This window comes from Oryx dammah, unplaced genomic scaffold (genome assembly GCF_014754425.2).
Source record: "Oryx dammah isolate SB20612 unplaced genomic scaffold, SCBI_Odam_1.1 HiC_scaffold_16, whole genome shotgun sequence".
Classification (NCBI taxonomy): Eukaryota; Metazoa; Chordata; class Mammalia; order Artiodactyla; family Bovidae; genus Oryx; species Oryx dammah.
The window spans coordinates 48,434,864-48,453,553 of NW_024070200.1; the positions used below are offsets into that span (position 1 = coordinate 48,434,864).

The window sequence follows — 18,690 nt, forward strand, 5'->3', positions numbered from 1 at the left end:
ATCACAGTCCTACCACTAACTGGTTGTATGACTTTGGGCAAGTTTCTTAACTTCTTTGCACCTCAGTTTCCTTACCCATTAAAATGGGGATGATAGAGTGTCCTGCTGTTACCACAAAAACGTTAGATGCAAACACGATGACTTGGCAATGGTATGTCTACCAGATGCGGCAAAAGAGGGAATCGATTTACCCAACTGGACTAGAGGGTCCCAGGGCAGAGCCCAAAGTGTGGGTCTCTTCAAGCCTGATTAGTCCAGGTCCTGAAGTTGCCTGTGAGCAATCACCAGCAACCCCAATTTAACCATCTCATGCAGGTGATAAGCAGATCACAGACATTCTACACATTCCCATACCCATTCCTGACCAGTAGCTTGTCTATGAGCTCCCCCAGAGAGTTAATAAAGTTTATGATTCACCGATTAGGGGTCGAAGACCCTCACTCTGAAATCCAGGAAGTGCTCTCTGGCTAATTCTAAATAACAAGTCACTGTCTCTTCAAAAGGAAGGAGCAGAACCAGATGAAAACAAAATTCCTATTTGTGTATCTCTACAGTTAATCAAATGCTTGTGAGCTAAATATTAATACATTACATTGGTTAATCCTCAAACGAGTCACAAAGTGTACCGGTGTCGACAGTGGAGACCTAGATGGAAGTTATTGTTTACAGAGTGCGTCCTCAGACATTACCTCACTCGGTACTTACGACAGTTCTGTGAGTTATTACTAATGCCAGGGAGGAGGAGTCTGAGGCCTGGAGACCCGCCCTGGGCCAGGCCTGGGAAGGGCTCTAGGAATACAGAGCAACAAGCCACCTGTCTGTCTTGGAGAGCTTTCACAGAGCTGGATGGATCCTGACCCTTTGGCTCCACTGACAGCAGCTCTGCATGTCCTCTCCCATTCAAAGAGGGCCTTCTGGAAATCTGCATTCCCCTCACAGGCTCTTTGGTGGCAAAGTCAAGATTTCTCTCGCAATTTCAGGGTAACATCCAGCTTTCTATGTAGAGGCAATAAACAGAGTGATGGGTGACATTAATGACAGACCAAGTGAAAGGGACTGACTTTTCTAAATTGGGAAAAAAGTATGCTTGACTATCATCTCCTTGGCATTTTCCATCATCTTACTATTTAGAAGGGCACATTTTTCAATGTCATTGACAAGAGTGAGCTAACACTTTATTTACATGATCAGAATAGAAATGGGAATTGCAGCTGGGGGATTCGAAATCTGAGAAGCTGAAGTCTACAGTCCAGGACACACAGGAAGCTATAGCTGGGAGGAGCTGGAAGCTCAGCAAGCATTCATGGAAATCCACCTCTGGGCCAAATAAGAGGCCAACAGTGGGGCAAAGGGTGTCCAGTCCCCAGAGAGGAGCCTGGATAGTAGAGGCCCACCAAAGAGAGGGCTCAGTAAATGTTTATTGAAAGACGCCAGAGCAGGGACGACCCTGAAGATCCAGTGGTTAAGACTCCGAGCTTTGAAGGCAGGGGTGAGGGTTTGATCCCCGGTTGGGGAACTAAGATCCCACATGCTCTGTGATGTGGCCAAAAAAAAAAAAAAAGACTTCAGTGTAATCACGTCATCCTGGGAATACTGTGCTTTCTTGAATTTTTTGAGAGCAGTAATGTCATAGCTGGATACTGGAGAAAAGTGAACAGGATGCCAAACAATACATGCGGAGATTTGCTAAAATGCACTGCTCCTTGTTAAGTGAACAACGCAAGGAACAGACTCAAAGGGTATTTCTAAAGTGTTCAACAAAAGCACGTGGAAAGGAGCCATGCATGACACAAACATGACTGGAAACCTCTGTCATGAGGTTAGATTTCCACAGGGCTATTTCAAACTCAGGGGCCACGTGGCCCCCTCTATGGGAAAAAAAAATAGTCCTGCCTTTGATTTGATTCTTAAATTGCTTTTTTTTCTTTTTTAAATGCAGGGACCCCAGAAGAAAGGAGCTCTAATTTATGTATTTATTGGACACACTGAGCAGCATGTGGGAATCTTAGTTCCTCGACCAAGGATAGAACTCGAACCCGCTGTCTTGGGAGCCCAGAGTTTTAATCACTGCACTGCCAGGGAAGTCTTTACATTGAATTATTTTATTCAATTATTATTTCCTATACTATTTCTTACAATATATAAACATAAAACCAGACATAAATTTACCTTAGCACTTTTCCAGTTATGGAGACTAAATTGAAGGTACAAATAAATACAAATAAAATTACCCAAAGAGTATAATTCAAATTGACTGCACTTGACTACACTACTTTCCTCTGCTGGAGCCCCTGTGTCCACCTTCATTTGCACACTTGGCTTCACCTGACGCTATCTTTTCTCCACTAAGTTTGTCTCTGTGTTTTCCTCACAGTTGGTTAACCTGGCTCTAACTTATCAGAAATTTACACGCAAATGGCACTGAGGGACCTCCCCGGTGGTCCAGTGGTTGATTTTGGTTGTTTGGTTGTTTAGTTGCTAAGTCGTGTCCGACTCTTGTGGCCCCATGGACTGTAGCCTGCCAGGCTCCTCTGCCCATGGGATTCTCCAGGCAAGAATACTAGGGTGGGTTGCCATTTCCTTCTCCAGGTCCAGTGTTAAGAGTCCAGTTAAGACCTGGTGCAGCCAAATAAATAAATAAAAATAGGAATTTTAAAAAATTAAAAGAAAATAATAAGAGGCACTGAGGTGGCCTGGCTGGACCCTAATATATAATATGATCATCCCAGTGATCTAGGCATACCTTTAAAATATTGCCAATTATCATTAACATGAACTCTATAAGTCTGTTCTTAATTTAAGGAGAACTCAAAGAAAATCAAGGGCATATCCTTGGTCTTGGATTGGGAAATATCTGTAACCCAGAAGGAATGCCATGGTACTGACTGCTGGAGGAGAGCAGAGGGTGCCATGGGGACTCAAATAAAAAGTCACATTGCATCTCAGAAACAATATGAGCCACCCCCTGACATATTACATCAAGAATTTAATATGTGTAAACATATGCTTCGAAAGACATCACATCAAAGGGCCTCATTCCAAGCTATGGAGGTCCCACCCTGGCTTCCCCCACGCCTCATCCTTAAGAACTACAACATGGTACTTTATTACTGTGGATTTTTTTTTTTGGGGGGGGCCACAGCTTGCAGGATCTTAGTTCTCCAACCAGGGATTGAACCCAGGCCCTTGGCAGTGGGAGCACAGAGCCCTAAGCAGTGAACTACCAGAGAACATATGTAAGGCATGAATGTACCCTGACTCCCATGAGTCAGCTCGCGTCACTCTGACGGCACCATCGCATATTGACACTGTGTGGTCTGTATCCCCTAAAAGGAACTGGGCACAAAACTGCACTAAATGATGCCACAGCTAGGTTAGCTTAAGCGAATGGCCTTGTTTCCCAGCAGAAGAAAAGCTGGTACTGTTTAAGGAAACTGAAAAAGTGGAACCTTCCTTGAATAGAATCCTCTACTTCAGACCCTCTCAAATGCCATGATTCAATTTCCATTAGCAAAACTGTTTCAAACAATTATTTATGTATTTAAACTTTTGGCTGCACTGGGTCTTTGCTGCTGTGCGCAGACTACTCTCGATGGGAGCCTGGGCTTCTCACTGTGGTGGCTTCTCTCTCTGTGGCTCATGGGCTTAGCTGCCCCACGACATCTGGGATCTTCCGGGACCAGCAATTGACCAGTGTCCCCTGTACTGGCTTTCCTGGTGGCTCAGACGGTAAAGAATCTGCCTGCAGTGCAGGAGACCCAGGTTCTATCCCTAGGTCGGGAAGATACCCTGGAGGCGGAAATGGCAACCCACTTCAGTATTCTCGCCGGGAGAATCCCATGGACAGAGGAGCCTGGTAGGCTACAGTTCACGGGGTCGCAAAGAATCGGACACAACTGAGCAACTAACACACACCGCTGCACTGGCAGGCGGATTCTTATCCACTAGGCCACCAGGGAAGCCCTCCACCTTTTTAATCAATCTAAATATGTTCTGTTTAGAAGGCTGCTCTTTATTCTGGGAGGTGGACCCTCCCCCATTTTTGGTGTTAAAATGTCTTTTCTTAAACGATGGTGATGATGGAAGAGTACAGAGCTTTCTTATTTCCCTATTTGAAAAGCAAAATTTGGCAATCCTGTGTTGGACTTCCTGATTTTTTTTTAACTGCTGTCACTGACATGACTAAGTAAACGGTACACAAATTCATGCCTAGCGTGACTATGCAGAAATGGGGTGGTTTTTCAAAGCTTCTAACTATTCTACCTCCAGAAGCTGACTGATAACATCACCCCCTCTCATATTACATCACACAGCAGCTATGGCACAACTGATTGAGAATGTGGACGCCTAGCAAGGAGCAAAAATCAGAATGCAACGATTCTCCGTTAGACTGGCTGACTGACATTATGAAGATTCAAAGCAAGGTCAAGGTGACTCTAAATTAGATTAGGAGGGAAATAAAAACAAGATGAAGATTAAGGCACATTTTAAAGAAAAGGGAAAAATAAAGCAGCAGGCAAGATGGAAGCCCCTGAGGACCATAAGACCATGTTTAAATCAGTGTGGTTATAAAAACATAATTGCAGCCAGAGAAAATTCAAACACAAAGACCCCCTAAACTCTCTTTAGAGTAATCATCAAGAGCCTAGCAAGGCCATGTGAGTCTGAGGCCTTGGAGATGACGAAGTGATATGGAGAATGGGAAAGACTTCTGAGGAGAGAAAAAAATTATATTCCCAAATATTGTTTGGGAAGGATGCTTCACAGAGGCACAGTGTGAGAGCTGGTTTTTCCCGGGGTGAGAGAAAGGAAGGGCCGGGGCTTAACAAAGCTGACCAGACAGGAAGTTGTGTCAAGAAGGGAGGGTTCCCCTTCTGATGCCTAAGGCAAACACAGAGCCGGGGCTGGGGTGTAGGAGACGGATTAGATGTGGTAGAGATGCCGAAAGGCCGATCAGGAAGGCCCAGAGCTTTCCCTGGAGACCAGAGAAAGCCCAGCAAGCTTTCCCAGGTCATTCCAGCACCTTCTGCCCAGAGGGCAGGCCAAGGGCCTAAGGCCCAATGCTCATTTTTCAGTGTTCCCCACTCTCCCTTCATAGGAGGACCTTCAGGAGAGGCCCTCCCCCTCACCTAGCCTCCTCTAAGGCTGAGAGCTATAGGACATAGAGGAGAAAAATATTTGCCCTCAAACATCCACAGAAATGCCTTAGGATCTCCATGTGAAGCTGTTGCCTAAATAAGACTGGTTCTTAGCAGCCTTGGAAACAGAATCGAATATTTAAAATAGATCACCTTTGTGAAGGATACTGAAGCTCTTCCCATACTGCAAAGAAACATTAAGTGGAAAAAGGCAGGGTTCCAAATAGCATGTATCGTCTGCTACCATTTGTGTAAAAGGGAAAGATAATCATAATGGATTTGCTAATAGATGTTATAAAATACCTTGGCTGTGCCCGGAACACCTCTGGAGGATGAAAAAACCAGTAACAGTGGTGCCTCTAAGGGATAAAACCAGGTGGTGGCAGTCAGGGACGGACAGAGATGTAGTTCCTGCCTCACGTTTGTGCCTTTCGAATGTTCTATTTCATCACGTAGATGCGTTACCTACTAAATTTTTTTTTTGCATTAAAAACACTGAAAAATCTAAAATAATGATAATAAAAAACACCAGAATAGTCTTTCTGCAGCAAAACCAAACACCCTTGTTAATCTGGACAGCTGTCTTCCCGGCACACACCAGATGCTCAGTTTGTTGAATTTAATGAACCTCCGCTTAAAAGAAAACAAAAGAAAATCAGAAACCAGGCAAACCCAAGGGTATCAGTTCTAATTCTTTAATAAGCTCTTTACCTGGCTGTTACTTAACTACTGCAACAGATCAGAAAACAGGTCCCTGGGTCACATGCTCTGCACCCAGCTGGGTCCAGTGTGCCAGCCTCATGGGTAACAATAGGTCTGGTGGCCTGTCCACACCAGCCCTTTTATAAATAGAAAATGTATAATCCAAAAACATGATGCCTTGGAACCAAGACCACAAAAACAAACGTGCAGATAGGAAAAATGATCCTGAAGGGAGATGTCAGCACCTGCAGGGTATCAGTACAGAAATAGCAGCTTGTGGGTTAAAAAACGTCAAGCACCAGCCAAAAAGGTAAGAACATGCAGAGCCGCTATGAAATCCTCATGCCGGAGCACAAGAATAGGTGGCCTGAACTCCCTGTGCTGTTTCTAGGGACAGTACAGCCCAAGATGATACAGGAAGGCTGAAACACCCCTTGCCCCAGTCATCTATACTCCTGAATTGGTCAAAAAGTACTCAAAACCCACACTGCCAAAAAAAAAAAAAAAAATCTGACTGTTGTAAGCAGAAGGTTGTAGCAGAAATTCTGCCACACGAATTCCATTGTATTAGAAGGCTCTCTCTCCTAGGGCTTTTCAAAGAGCCAGGTTTCAGGCAAAGAATAAGACAGACTTCACCACAATCTTCCCTAGGACCAAAAAATTATTTTGAGGTGTGGACAGGAGCTTGGGACAAGGATGGTGGGGAACCACTATACTCTCCATGGTCCCTGCCAGAGATTCCCAGGAAAAAAGCGGAAATGGAAGAAGGGAATGGCAACCCTCTCCAGTATTCTTGCCTGGAAAATCCATGGGCAGAGGAGACTGGAGGGTCACAGCCCATGGGGTCTCAGAGTTGGACATGACCCAGAAACTCAGACACACATACACACAAGAAACAACAGCAAATGAGAAGCCCTTTCACCCAGATGTTACGAGAAAAGAAAGCAAGAGAGAAAAGGGCCTATATTAATACACAAAGAAATTACAATAATTATTCTAAGATGGCTGAGGTCTAGAATGTCCTAAACAAAATAACTCAAACAAAAACCCAAACTCAGAATCAACTGTAAGGAAGGTGCCAATCAATGAACAATGATCATCTTTGGTGCATTCTAGAAAACATGTAAAAACAGAGAAGGGAAAAACCAAAAGTGACCAGATTCCTGCAAGAAATAAAGATGACAGGTTATCTTCCGATGAAAATGGAACTGGCTGGCAGATTGAGAGTAGATATTTATCAGACCTGTGAAGCTGATAAAGGAAGTAAAGGTGAAAGCAAAGAGAAAGAAAGGGGATTTCCCTAACTAACACAAGAGGAAAAGAACCATTCTACTGCACGTGCCATCTGGTTTATTTCAAGCTCAAGAAAAGAACAGGGAAAACGCAGTGAAATTAGTGAAAGAGCTAGATTACCAGCAAGAATCAGTCATACACTTGTGCTTCTGCCAGGGAAGGCAGGCAGGCGCTGCTGGTGTTCTCCCTGCTCCCATGACTAAGTAACTTACTTAAATGCATTTGACACACGATCCCTGAACTTCCGAAAAGCACTTAATACAGTGGCTCATGAAATCTTAATCTAAAAATGTTCACCCATTTATAATCACGCTGCATCACACTGACAACTGGGACGAAGGGCCGAGCAGAGGGGAGAGATATTTGGAAGAATGCCGTGGAGACTGATATCATCAGGGACTTTGTTTATCACTTTGGGGGGTTTTTCTCCCTCTTTTAATGAGAACGAGATTTGGAGTCTGAAAAAGAGTATAATTAATTACAAGGAGAGGACTAACAGAGACAATGAATTACCTGATTCAATAAAAGACAGAAAAATAAGCAATAAATAAGAAATAAAATGTGATGTGACTTGGAAAACCCCACAGACATCTGTGGTACAATGAAATCTGGAATATGTTTAATGAAGTGGGTGAGTGGAGGCAGAGGAAAAAATCAGTGCCTGATAGAAAATACTGGGGGATAAGTACGAAGAAAATAAGAATTAAAAAGGCAATAGAAGACCATATTTAGCAAATCCATAATGCTTATTGTGTGCCAGGCACTGCTCTAACTGCTTCTGATATCAAAACCTCAAAACAACCTCTAATCTAAGTACCATCATTTTTCTTGTTTCAGAGGTGAACAAGCAGAGGCACGGGCTTCCCTGGTGGATCACCTGCCAATGCAGGAGATGTGGGTTCGATCCCTAGGTTGAGAAAATCCCCTGGAAAAGGAAATGGCAACAACCCACTCCAGTATCCTTGCCTGGAAAATTCCGTGGACAGAGGAGCCTGGCATGCTACGGTTCGTGGGGTCACAAAGAGTCGTGAGAACAACAAACAGGGGCACAGAGACGTTAAGTGACTTGCCCAAGGTGATAGCCAGTAAAAAGCAAGGCTAGGGTTCCAATCCAGGCACCCTGGCCTCAAAATCTGTGCCCTTAACGTCTCTGCAACCCACCCCTAGAATTTCAACTCAGAAGAATGAGAAAAGTAGCTAGGAGTGAAATACAAGTCATGCACTTGCTAGACCCAGGGTCAACAGATCAACCTTTAGTCATGGTTCTGTGATGACCAGTCAGTCCTGAGACCTCCCGAAGCTTTCATTCCCTCACCTGTGCATTGGGAAGGCTGATTAAATGAGCTCTACCTAAGGTGTCTTCAGCTCTAAAATTCCACAAGTCCACGCTGACAATCAGCAGTGTATGGACTGGTCTGCTTTCTGACTGGGTTGGTCAAAGGCGAATTCACCCTAAAACAGGCAGCACACTTGCTATTAAGGTTCCTCCTCTGTCTCCTGACCTTCAGAAGATTATTATGTCCTCTCCATTCAGGCAAATGAAAGAGGGTAGTGAAAGGGAGGCTGTATGGTTTCTCTTCTGGACTCTGCTTTGTGTGGTTGCAGTGAAATGGCCCTCAAAAAGCTCTGGGCCAGGTCACATTAACTACTAAATCTACAGTCCCTCCCACCCCCAGGCATCTCTCAGGAGTCTGATCTTGGAGCCTGCCTTTGGATCCAATTACTGGAATGCAGGTGAAACTGACACACTGGAGGTGAAGCGACCAGAGAAGAATCAGGAAGATTAAGAGGGTTCAAAGGAAGGAGTTTCGTGATGTCTAAATAAACCTTATCTTCTGGCTATGGTCTGTTCTCTTTGCTAACATCCACTCTTGAGAGTGAGACCACCAGTTCATTAGGAATGAATTCAACATTCTCTTTCAAACTAGTGAGCCCCCAGCAGTATTCTTCTGGAGGTAGGCCTTCAAAGTCAGAGTGCATCTATGCATGAAGGGCCTTTACAGGTCGGTGGCACAGTCCTCCCTTGCGAGTCCTGTCTAAGCATCCCTGGCAGATGGCTGTCACTTGGCCTCTGCCTGGTCACTTCCAAGGTCGAGATGCCGGCTGCCCTGCCTAGCAGGGCCTGTGCTGCTGGACAGCTCTCACTGTGGGGAAAGACCACGAAGCGCCTAGAACAGTGCCTGGCAAGGAGCCCAGCTCAGTAAGTGCGCCTCCAAGTGGGTCAAAAGCTGCCTCCTTACAACTTGAATCCATCAGTCAGGAGTGTGCCCCTGGAGCCCCCAAACGCAGAGACCCTTTGTATATTCGGGGCTGTAATCAGATTCCTCGACCCTCTCCTTACAGATGCGGATGCCAGATCTCCATCACAAAGCCTGGCAGAGCCCCCTCGCCAGACTCCCCCAAGTGCGCACTGATGGACCAGTGGCCGGTAGGGAGGCCGCAGTCGGGGATGTCCTCAACCTCGGTATCTGAAGCTTCAAGGGACAAAGGGCTTTCAGGAAGGCGTATCCCACCCTATGTGATCCAGGCTGCCTCCCTCCCCGCCGGCCCTGGGGACCCCCGCAGCGCCAGGTAACAGGCTCTCTGAGGATCCGGGGTTCTCAGGCAGCTGCGCGATGGGCCGAGCCAGGACAAGGGATCTCGAGGCTCAGAGGTTTGACCCAACTGATCGCGAGCTCGATCGCGGCAAAGCGGAGCTCGCTCGGCCGTAGCTTTACCTGCGCTTGGTTGACTACAGCAGCCCAGCTCGCCCCCGGTCGCGCTCCCGCAGCTCCGCGGCGGCCGCCGGCGGTCATGGAAATGCAGCCGGAACCCCTGGCCAGTGCAGCTCCCGCCGCTACCGGCCCCGCCCAAGCAACTGCCGCCACGCCCCTGACGACCGCTTCTGCCACGCCCCTAACCGCGGAAACCCGCCTGTTCATTGGGCAGCCCAGCGGCAGCTCTGCTAGCCCCGCGCTCTCATTGCACTCGAAGGGCAGCCCATTGGTCAGCGGACCTGCTCCTCAGAGCGGAGGCGGAGCCCTTAGCTAAGAACTCCAAGACAATTGGTTATTTTTGACGTCTTTAGCCCATGGGCCAAGGAACTATACGATAAAGCCAGCGCGGAGGGGGCAGGGAAAAGAGAGGAGGGCTAAAAGATGGGTCTTGTATGATGCTGATTGAGGCGGGGTGCAAAAAGGGACGCAATTGTGACCACAAGCTGGCTTGCTGGGCGGGGTAGAGTCAAGTGTCGTCTGGGTTTGAGAGGAGGAAGGCACGCAGGTAGTTCAGCTTCTGGGTCTGAAGGCTTCAGGCCGACCAATGGACTCACCTGTAGTCCAGGACACCAGGGCAAAATTTGGGGTCGTGTCCCACGAGAAAGGAGGCAGGTTAGTCACCAAGCCACAAGGGGAGGAAAGGATGAGGAGGCAGCCGTCTCTGGCCTCTTCTAGCTAGGGAAGTGTGATTGGGACGTGCGGGGCAGTGTGGATCTCAGTTATTGTCCCACTGTTCTTTCTGTCCTTAAGACGACCTCGCCCAGTTGAAGGCAGCCTGGAAGAATGTGGCCTTTGGAATCATAACTAGAACTCTGTTGGCATGTGCAGGTTACATGGCCTTGAGCAAGTCATTTAACCTTTCGGGTTAGGTCCAGATTTTTTGCTTTGGCAACTGAAATGAACAGTAGTTGATGAGAAGATTTAATAACTCTCCACTCCCCAGCCCCCTGCGCTTCCCTGGTGGCTCAGTGGTAAAGAATTTGCCTGCCAACACAGGAGGTCCTGATTCGATCCTTAAGTCAGGAAGATCCCCTGGAGAAGGAAATGGCAGCCCACTCCAGTATTCTTGCCTGGGAAATCCATGGACAAAGGAACCTGGAGGGCTACTGACCAGGGGTTGCAGAAGATTCGGACTTGAGTTAGTGACTAAACTTCAACAGCAAAACACTAAGTGCCTGGCACTGAGCAGGCAGGCATTCAGGCAAGACTAGTTCCCCACTCACTGACACATCGGTCTATGGAATTAGAACCAGTTCTAACATTCTATGAGTCTGAAACTGCTTTTGCATTGGCATGTGCTTTACCAAGAATAGAACACTTGACTGACTTGAAAGACAACTATTCTAGGGGAGACAGGGCTGCCCTACCAAGGCATCACAGGGCTGGAAGAAAGAGAGCACAGGCTGAGATGGGAATGGTAATTTAGCCAGAGATGGGCAGTGGTATTTGTATCAATGTTAAATTTTTTCCGACACATTTCAGGATTAGAACAAGGAAAAATGGAGCTTTATTTTTCCTATTCACCCATCCAAGCATGCAATGGCTCATGTTTCATCCTTTTGAAGGCTAATCAGCACTGGACCCAAAACCGCTGCATAAAATCTGTCAGGAATTCCTGAAGCACCTTGCCTATTCTGAAGGTGTGGAAGTCCTAAAATGTGAACAGAAATAAACCTTCAAGCCTGAAGTTCACATATAGGTTGAAGGAAGAGAAAAAAATCTTTCACTGATGCTCTATTTTTCATTCTGTTGTCATGCTACCTAAAAAAAATGTTTTAACCTCAACATTTATTTATTCCTCTATATTCTTTTCATGTTGGGAAAGAAAAATTCAAAGGATTATAGTGAGGGACCACCCCCCCCCCATAGTTCTAACTCTTTATGTTAATTGTTTGTGCCTCCAGCAACCTGGATGTCCATCAACAGATGAATGGATAAAGAAGCTATGGTACATATTTACAATGGACTATTACTCAGACATAAAAAAGGGCACATTAGAGTCAGTTCTAATGAGGTGGATGAATCTCACTAGAGGCTATAATAGGCTAGAGCCTATTATACAGAGTGAAGTAAGTCCAAAAGAGAAAAACAAATATCGTATATTGACACATATATATGTAATCTAGAAAGATGGTACTGATGAACTTATTTGCAGGTTAGCAATAGAGATGCAAACGTAGAGAACAGAGAACAGACTTGTGGGGAGGAGAGGAGAGGGCGGGATGAATGGAGAGAGTAGCATGGAAACATACACACCGTCATACGTAAAATAGATAGCCGGTGGGAATTTGCTGTATGACGCAGGGAGATCAAACAAGTACTCTGTGACAACCTAGAGGGGTGGGATGGGGTGGGAGGTGGGAGGGAGGTTCAAGAGGGAGGGGACATATGTATACCTATGGCTGACCCATGTTAATGTATGGCAGAAACCAACACAATATTGTAAAGCAATTATCCTCCAACTAAAAATAAAATAAATTTTTTTAAAAGTTTGTGCTTGCAGGAAAGGAGCTTTAGACCTGTGGCTAGTTGGATATGTGTGTGTGTTCATGTGTATGTGCACATGTGTGTGTGTGTGTGTGTGTGTGTGCACTTGGTTCTGTTCCACAGTTTTCCAGTTGTTGTGTCTTTAAATAGTACTGCTTGGTGGCCATACATATGTCTGCACATGTGCTGGGGGAACAGGTTTGCTCCTGCTGGTGTTTGCTGAAGGAGATTGAGATGTTTCGTTAGGCTCTGAAAGGCATGGAGTGGCTCCCAAGATCCGGGAAGACTTTTCCAGCTTGATTTAGAGACACAGATAGCAGCTGTTGGGAGTAGATTGCGGATAGACTTATCATTGTGCAAATGGATTTTTTCCACACAGGTCAGGAACAAAGCTTCAGCCAAGAGTTCCAGAAAGGGATGTCCATCCAGTTCAGGAATTCTAAAGCACAATTGTGTCACTGAAGCTCCAAGGGAGGTGCAGAATGAGCCCAGGCAGAGAAGAACAAGGGAAAGGACATGACCATCTTTACCTTTGCAGCTCTGGCTGATTTAAGTAATGATCCATTACCATTTGCAACAAATAGGACTGCTTTCTTATTGGTCTCTGGTTTCTGTTTCCTCTGCTCAGTTTTGGCTCTTGCCATATTCTGTCAATTTCCCTCTATAAAGCTTTTCTGTGGGAGGCCAATTAGGGGAAGAGAATGGACTCAGTTTTGCCTTTAAGTTTAGTAGCCTGCTGGGATTGAGAATTTGGGATGGCTTGGTTTGCGGTAACCATTGGTTAGCATGTGGCTATGAGATGCATTTCTGAAAGCATGAGAGTGCCTTGTTATAAAGGGAATGAGGGAGAGGGTGTGCACCCACTCACATTCCAGAATGACTAAAGCTCCATCACTTTACTGAAGGCGAACCTACTCTAAACTCAGCAGGTCTCTCAGCAGGATTTGTGACCAAGTCGCTGAGGTCTTCAGAGAGATAAGGCACCAGAGGTCAGAGCAGGTAGTGAGTTCTATTCATTCTCTTATGGCAGTCAGTGATTCACTCAGTCTGTCGTTTTCATTATCCTGTATCCTTAGTGAATGATTGAGAGCAGTGGGATTTGGCATCTATTCCCCTGGGACTTGAATCCTGGCTCCTCCTTTCCCAGGTTTGTGACCTTGGGCAAGTTCTGCACCTCTGTGTGTCCACTTTTTTTTGCCATAAAATTCAGATGACAGTATTTGTGCTTCCTTCATGGGGTGCTGTGAGGAGCAAACAAGTTAATAGATGTAAAGTGCATCAAACAGTGCCTGCCACATATTTAGCTCTTAATAAATGTGTGCCTTATTTATTTATTAGCCCAGAGTCTTAACCACTGAACTGCTAGAGAAGTTCCTGCCATAGTTATTATAGGAACTCACTTAAGAACATTTCTCTAAGTGCTAACTCATTTTTCAAGTTCTGTCCCTCAAAAGTAGTGGTCGCAGAATTCAGGATCCATGAAGTGATGGAGAAACAGTGGAAACAGTAGCTAATTTTTTATTTTGGGGGGCTCCAAAATCACTGCAGATGGTGATTGCAGCCATGAAATTAAAAGGCGCTTACTCACTGAAAGGAAAGTTCAGTTCAGTTCAGTCACTCAGTCGTGTCCGACTCTTTGAGACCCCATGAATCACAGCACGCCAGGCCTCCCTGTCCATCACCAACTCCCTGAGTTCACTCAGACTCACATCCATTGAGTCCGTGATGCCATCCAGCCACCTCATCCTCTGTCGTCCCCCTCTCCTCCTGCCCCCAATCCCTCCCAGCATCACAGTCTTTTCCAGTGAGTCAACTCTTCGCATGAGGTGGCCAAAGTACTGGAGTTTCAGCTTTAGCATCATTCCTTCCAAAGAAATCCCAGGGCTGATCTCCTTCAGAATGGACTGGTTGGATCTCCTTGCAGTCCAAGGGACTCTCAAGAGTCTTCTCCAACACCACAGTTCAGAAGCATCAATTCTTCGGCACAAAGCCTTCTTCACAGTCCAACTCTCACATCCATACATGACCACTGGAAAAACCATAGCCTTGACTAGACGGACCTTAGTCAGCAAAGTAATGTCTCTGCTTTTGAATATGCTATCTAGGTTGGTCATAACTTTTCTTCCAAGGAGTAAGCGTCTTTTAATTTCATGGCTGCAGTCACCATCTGCAGTGATTTTGGAGCCCCCAAAAATAAAGTCTGACACTGTTTCCGTTGTTTCCCCATCTATTTCCCATGAAGTGATGGGACCAGATGCCATGATCTTTGTTGAGCTTTAAGCCAACTTTTTCACTCTCCTCTTTTACTTTCCTCAAGAGGCTTTTTAGTTCCTCTTCACTTTCTGCCATAAGGGTGGTGTCATCTGCATAACTGAGGTTATTGATATTTCTCCCGGCAATCTTGATTCCAGCTTGTGCTTCTTCCAGCCCAGCGTTTCTCATGATGTACTCTGCATAGAAGTTAAATAAGCAGGGTGACAATATACAGTACTCCTTTTCCTATTTGGAACCAGTCTGTTGTTCCATGTCCAGTTCTAACTGTTGCTTCCTTACCTGCATACAGATTTCTCAAGAGGCAGGTTAGGTGGTCTGGTATTCCCATCTCTTTCAGAATTCCCCCCAGTTTATTGTGATCCACACAGTCAAAGGCTTTGGCATAGTCAATAAAGCAGAAATAGATGTTTTCTGGAACTCTCTTGCTTTTTCCATGATCTAGTGGATGTTGGCAATTTGATCTCTGGTTCCTCTGCCTTTTCTAAAACCAGCTTGAACATCAGGAAGTTCACGGTTCACGTATTGCTGAAGGAAAGTTATAACCAACCTAAACAACATATTAAAAAGCAAAGACATTACTTTGCCAACAAAGGTCCATCTAGTCAAGGCTATGGTTTTTCCAGTAGTCATGTATGGATGTGAGAATTGGACTATAAAGAAAGCTGAGCGCCGAAGAATTGATGCTTTTCAACTGTGGTGTTGGAGAAGACTCTTGAGAGTCCCTTGGACTGCAAGGAGATCCAACCAGTCCATCGTAAAGGAGATCGGTCCTGGGTGTTCGTTGAAAAGACTGATGCTGGAGCTGAAACTCCAATACTTTGGCCACCTGATGCAAAGAGCTGACTCATTGGAAAGGACCCTGATACTGGGAAAGATTGAGGGCAGAAGGAGAAGGGAATGACAGAGGATGAGATGGTTGGATGGCATCACCGACTCAATGGACATGGGTTTGGGTAGACTTGCGCAGTTGGTGATGGACAGGGAGGCCTGGCGTGCTGCAGTTCATGGGGTTGCAAAGAGTCGGACACGACTGAGCAACTGAACTGAACTGAACTGAGATTTTATTTTTTTTTAAGTCTTTACTGAACTTGCTACAATATTGCTTCTGTTTTATATTTGTTGGATTTTTTGGCCATCAAGCATATGGGATCCCAGCTCACTGACCAAGAATTGAACCCACACTCCCCAAGTAGGAAGGTCAAATCTTAGCAACTGGACCACAAAGGAAGTCCCGAATGGGGACTTCTCTCGTGGTCTAGTGGCTAAGACTCTGAGCTCCCAATGCAGGAGACCCAAGTTCAATCCCTGGTCAGGAAACAAGATCTCACATGCTGTAATGAAAACCTGGTGCAGCCAAATAAATAAATAAAAATAAAAAATAGTTTTGGATTCACAGCAAAATTGGACAGACAGTACAGAAAATTCTCATTTACCCATCACCCTAACACATGCAGGGTTTTTTGTTTTTTTTTTTTTGCTAGTTTTATCTACCACCTGCCACATGGTAAGAGAAGGTTTTCCTTCAGACTCTCCTTACCAGAGAAGGTTCAGAGGACTGAGTTAAAGGGGGTTTTCATCTTTCTTTCCATTATGGTTTATCACAGGATATTTTTAAAAAGATTTATTTACTTGTTTTGGCTGTGGTGGGTCTTGGTTGCTGCATGAAGTCAAGCAGGAGCTACTCTTTGTTGTGGTGTTCAGGCTTCTCGTTGCAGCGGCTCCTCTTGTTTCAGAGCACAGGCTCTAGACACTGAGGCTTCAGTAGTTCCAGCTCGTGGGCTTAGTAGCTGTGGCTGGAGGGTTCTAGAATGCTGGCTCAGTAGTTGTGTTGCATGGGCTTAGCTCCTCCACGGCATATGGGATCTTCCAAGACCAGGGACTGAACCAGTGTCCCTTGCATTGCAAGACAGATTCTTAACCACTGGACCTCCAGGGAAGCCCTATCACAGGATATCTAAAATAGTTCCCCATGCTACACAATAGGATCTTAGTGTTTATTCATTCTATATATAATAGTTTATACCTGCTAATCCCAAACTCCCAACGCAATCTTCTCCTACCCTCCTCCCCCTTAGCAATCGTAAGTCTGTTCTCTGTGTCTATGAGTCTGTTTCTGTTTTGTAAATAAGTTCATTTGTGGCATATTTTAGATTCCACATATAAATAACATGTATCTGTCTTTCTCGTTCTGACCTACTTTGCTTGGTATGATGATCTACAGGTCCAGCCATGTTGCTGGCATTATTTCATTCTTTTCATGGCTGAGTGATACTCCGTATATATGTGCCCCATCTTCTTTATCCATTTCTTTGTTGACGGATATTTAGGTTGTTTCCATGTCTGGGCTGTTGTGAACTATGTCTTGGCTATTGGGCTGCTATGAACATAGAGGTGCATCTATCTTTTCAAATTATAGTTTCGTTTGGATATATGCCCTGGTGACTTAGATGGTAAAGCATCTGCCTGCAATGCAGGAGACCCGGGTTCAATCCCTGGGTCAGGAAGATCCCTTGGGGAAGGATATGGCTACCCACTCCAGTACTCTTGCCTGGAAAATTCCGTGGATGGAGAAGCCTAGTAGGCTACAGTCCATGGGGTTGCAAAGAGTCAGACACGACTGAGTGACTTCACTTTCTTTCACTTTGGGTATATGCCCAGGAGTGTGATTGCCGGATTATTGTTGTTGCTGCTGTTTAGTCGCTAAGTTATGTCCAACTGTTGTGATCCCATGGACTGTAGCCCACCAGGCTCCTCTGTCCATGGGCTTCTCCAGGCAAGAATACTGGAGTGGGTTGCCATTTCCTTCTCAAGGGGATCTTCCTGACCCAGGGATGGAACCCATGTCTCCTGCATTGCCAGGCGGATTCTTTACTGCTGAGCCACCAGGGAAGCCCTTGTTGGATCCTATGGTAGTTCTATCTTTAGCTTTTTGAGGAATTTCGATGCTGCTTTCCATAGTGGTTGCACCAGTTTACATCCGCACCATGACTTAACATTTTTGAGACTAGATCTCATCAGCATAATCCCTCTGGGGGAAAGGTGAAAGCTTGTGGCTGCAACCGGGGTGTTCCTGAGATTCCCCTCAAGTCCTGAGATAGCTCAGGCTCTAAGGACACCAACACTGTCACTTTATTTTCATACCCAGTGCTGCCTGTGTGTAAAGTCTGGGCAATGTGTTCAGAATGCCCCAGGGCCAGGCCTCCTGGCTAGCTTCTGATTGATAACCCAGATGAAGTTTGTTTAGAAGATCTAAGTTCCCACACTCAATAGTTCCATGAGGATAAACTATGGTGAAATTCAACGGTTTAGCCTCTTCTGTTATCAGTAAAGCTTCCTGCTGGCTGGTTGAACAAGAACCCTGTCTGTGATTTGGACTGCTTCCTTAAACTTACTTGTGAAGCTGTCCGTGGTCAAATCACAGGGTGCTTTTATGTCCAGGACAATCTTGGTTTTATGCCTGCTGCCTCAGTAGAATTTTAACCGTGTTGTTATCCCCCAAATCTTGGCTTTCTCTGCCCACTGAAGCCAAATTTAAAAATTACAGAGACAGAGTTTGGAGGAAAAAAGAAAGGTGGCCTTAATTCTCAGCCAGTGGAAAGGAGTACACAGCAGGCTAGGGTCTCAAGAACTGTGCTCCCTGCCCCAAGGGAACCGAGGGACTTTCCATGGCCTGGGTCTCTGGTCTTTAGATAAATGATAAGGCTCAAAGTAATGAAGGTTTGCATTTTTTTGTTGTTGTTGTTCTTGCTTTGTTTCAAAACTCTTATCTGGCATCAGGTAGCCCAAAATTGAGTCTGGCAGTCCAGTGTAGCCTAGTAATTGGGTCTGTTTGTCTCTGGATTTTTGTACTGTGGCTTTCTGGCTAAAAATGCAAAAAGATAAAAAAAACTACAAGAGATGGTCCCAGTTAAAGGTGAGCACCAGGTACAGGATGCAATTAGCACAGAGTTAAAGGATAATAGATGCAGAATGTAAGTCATGCTGAGTTAAATGCAGGATGTAAATTATATAGTGTCAGGTTAGTTTTGAGAAAAGCAAAT

At 45.4% G+C, this 18,690-nt stretch overlaps 1 protein-coding gene across 1 annotated transcript in view; it reads right to left on the reverse strand.

The window, feature by feature from the left end:
* Window positions 1-9,985, reverse strand: part of ABHD2 (abhydrolase domain containing 2, acylglycerol lipase) — a 117,755-nt gene extending 107,770 nt beyond the window's left edge. Inside the window, exon 1 of the mRNA XM_040257578.1 lies at window positions 9,851-9,985. The gene's annotated coding sequence lies outside the window, so the exon portion shown is untranslated. The remainder of the gene's footprint in view (window positions 1-9,850) is intronic.
* Window positions 9,986-18,690: the final 8,705 nt, after the last annotated feature.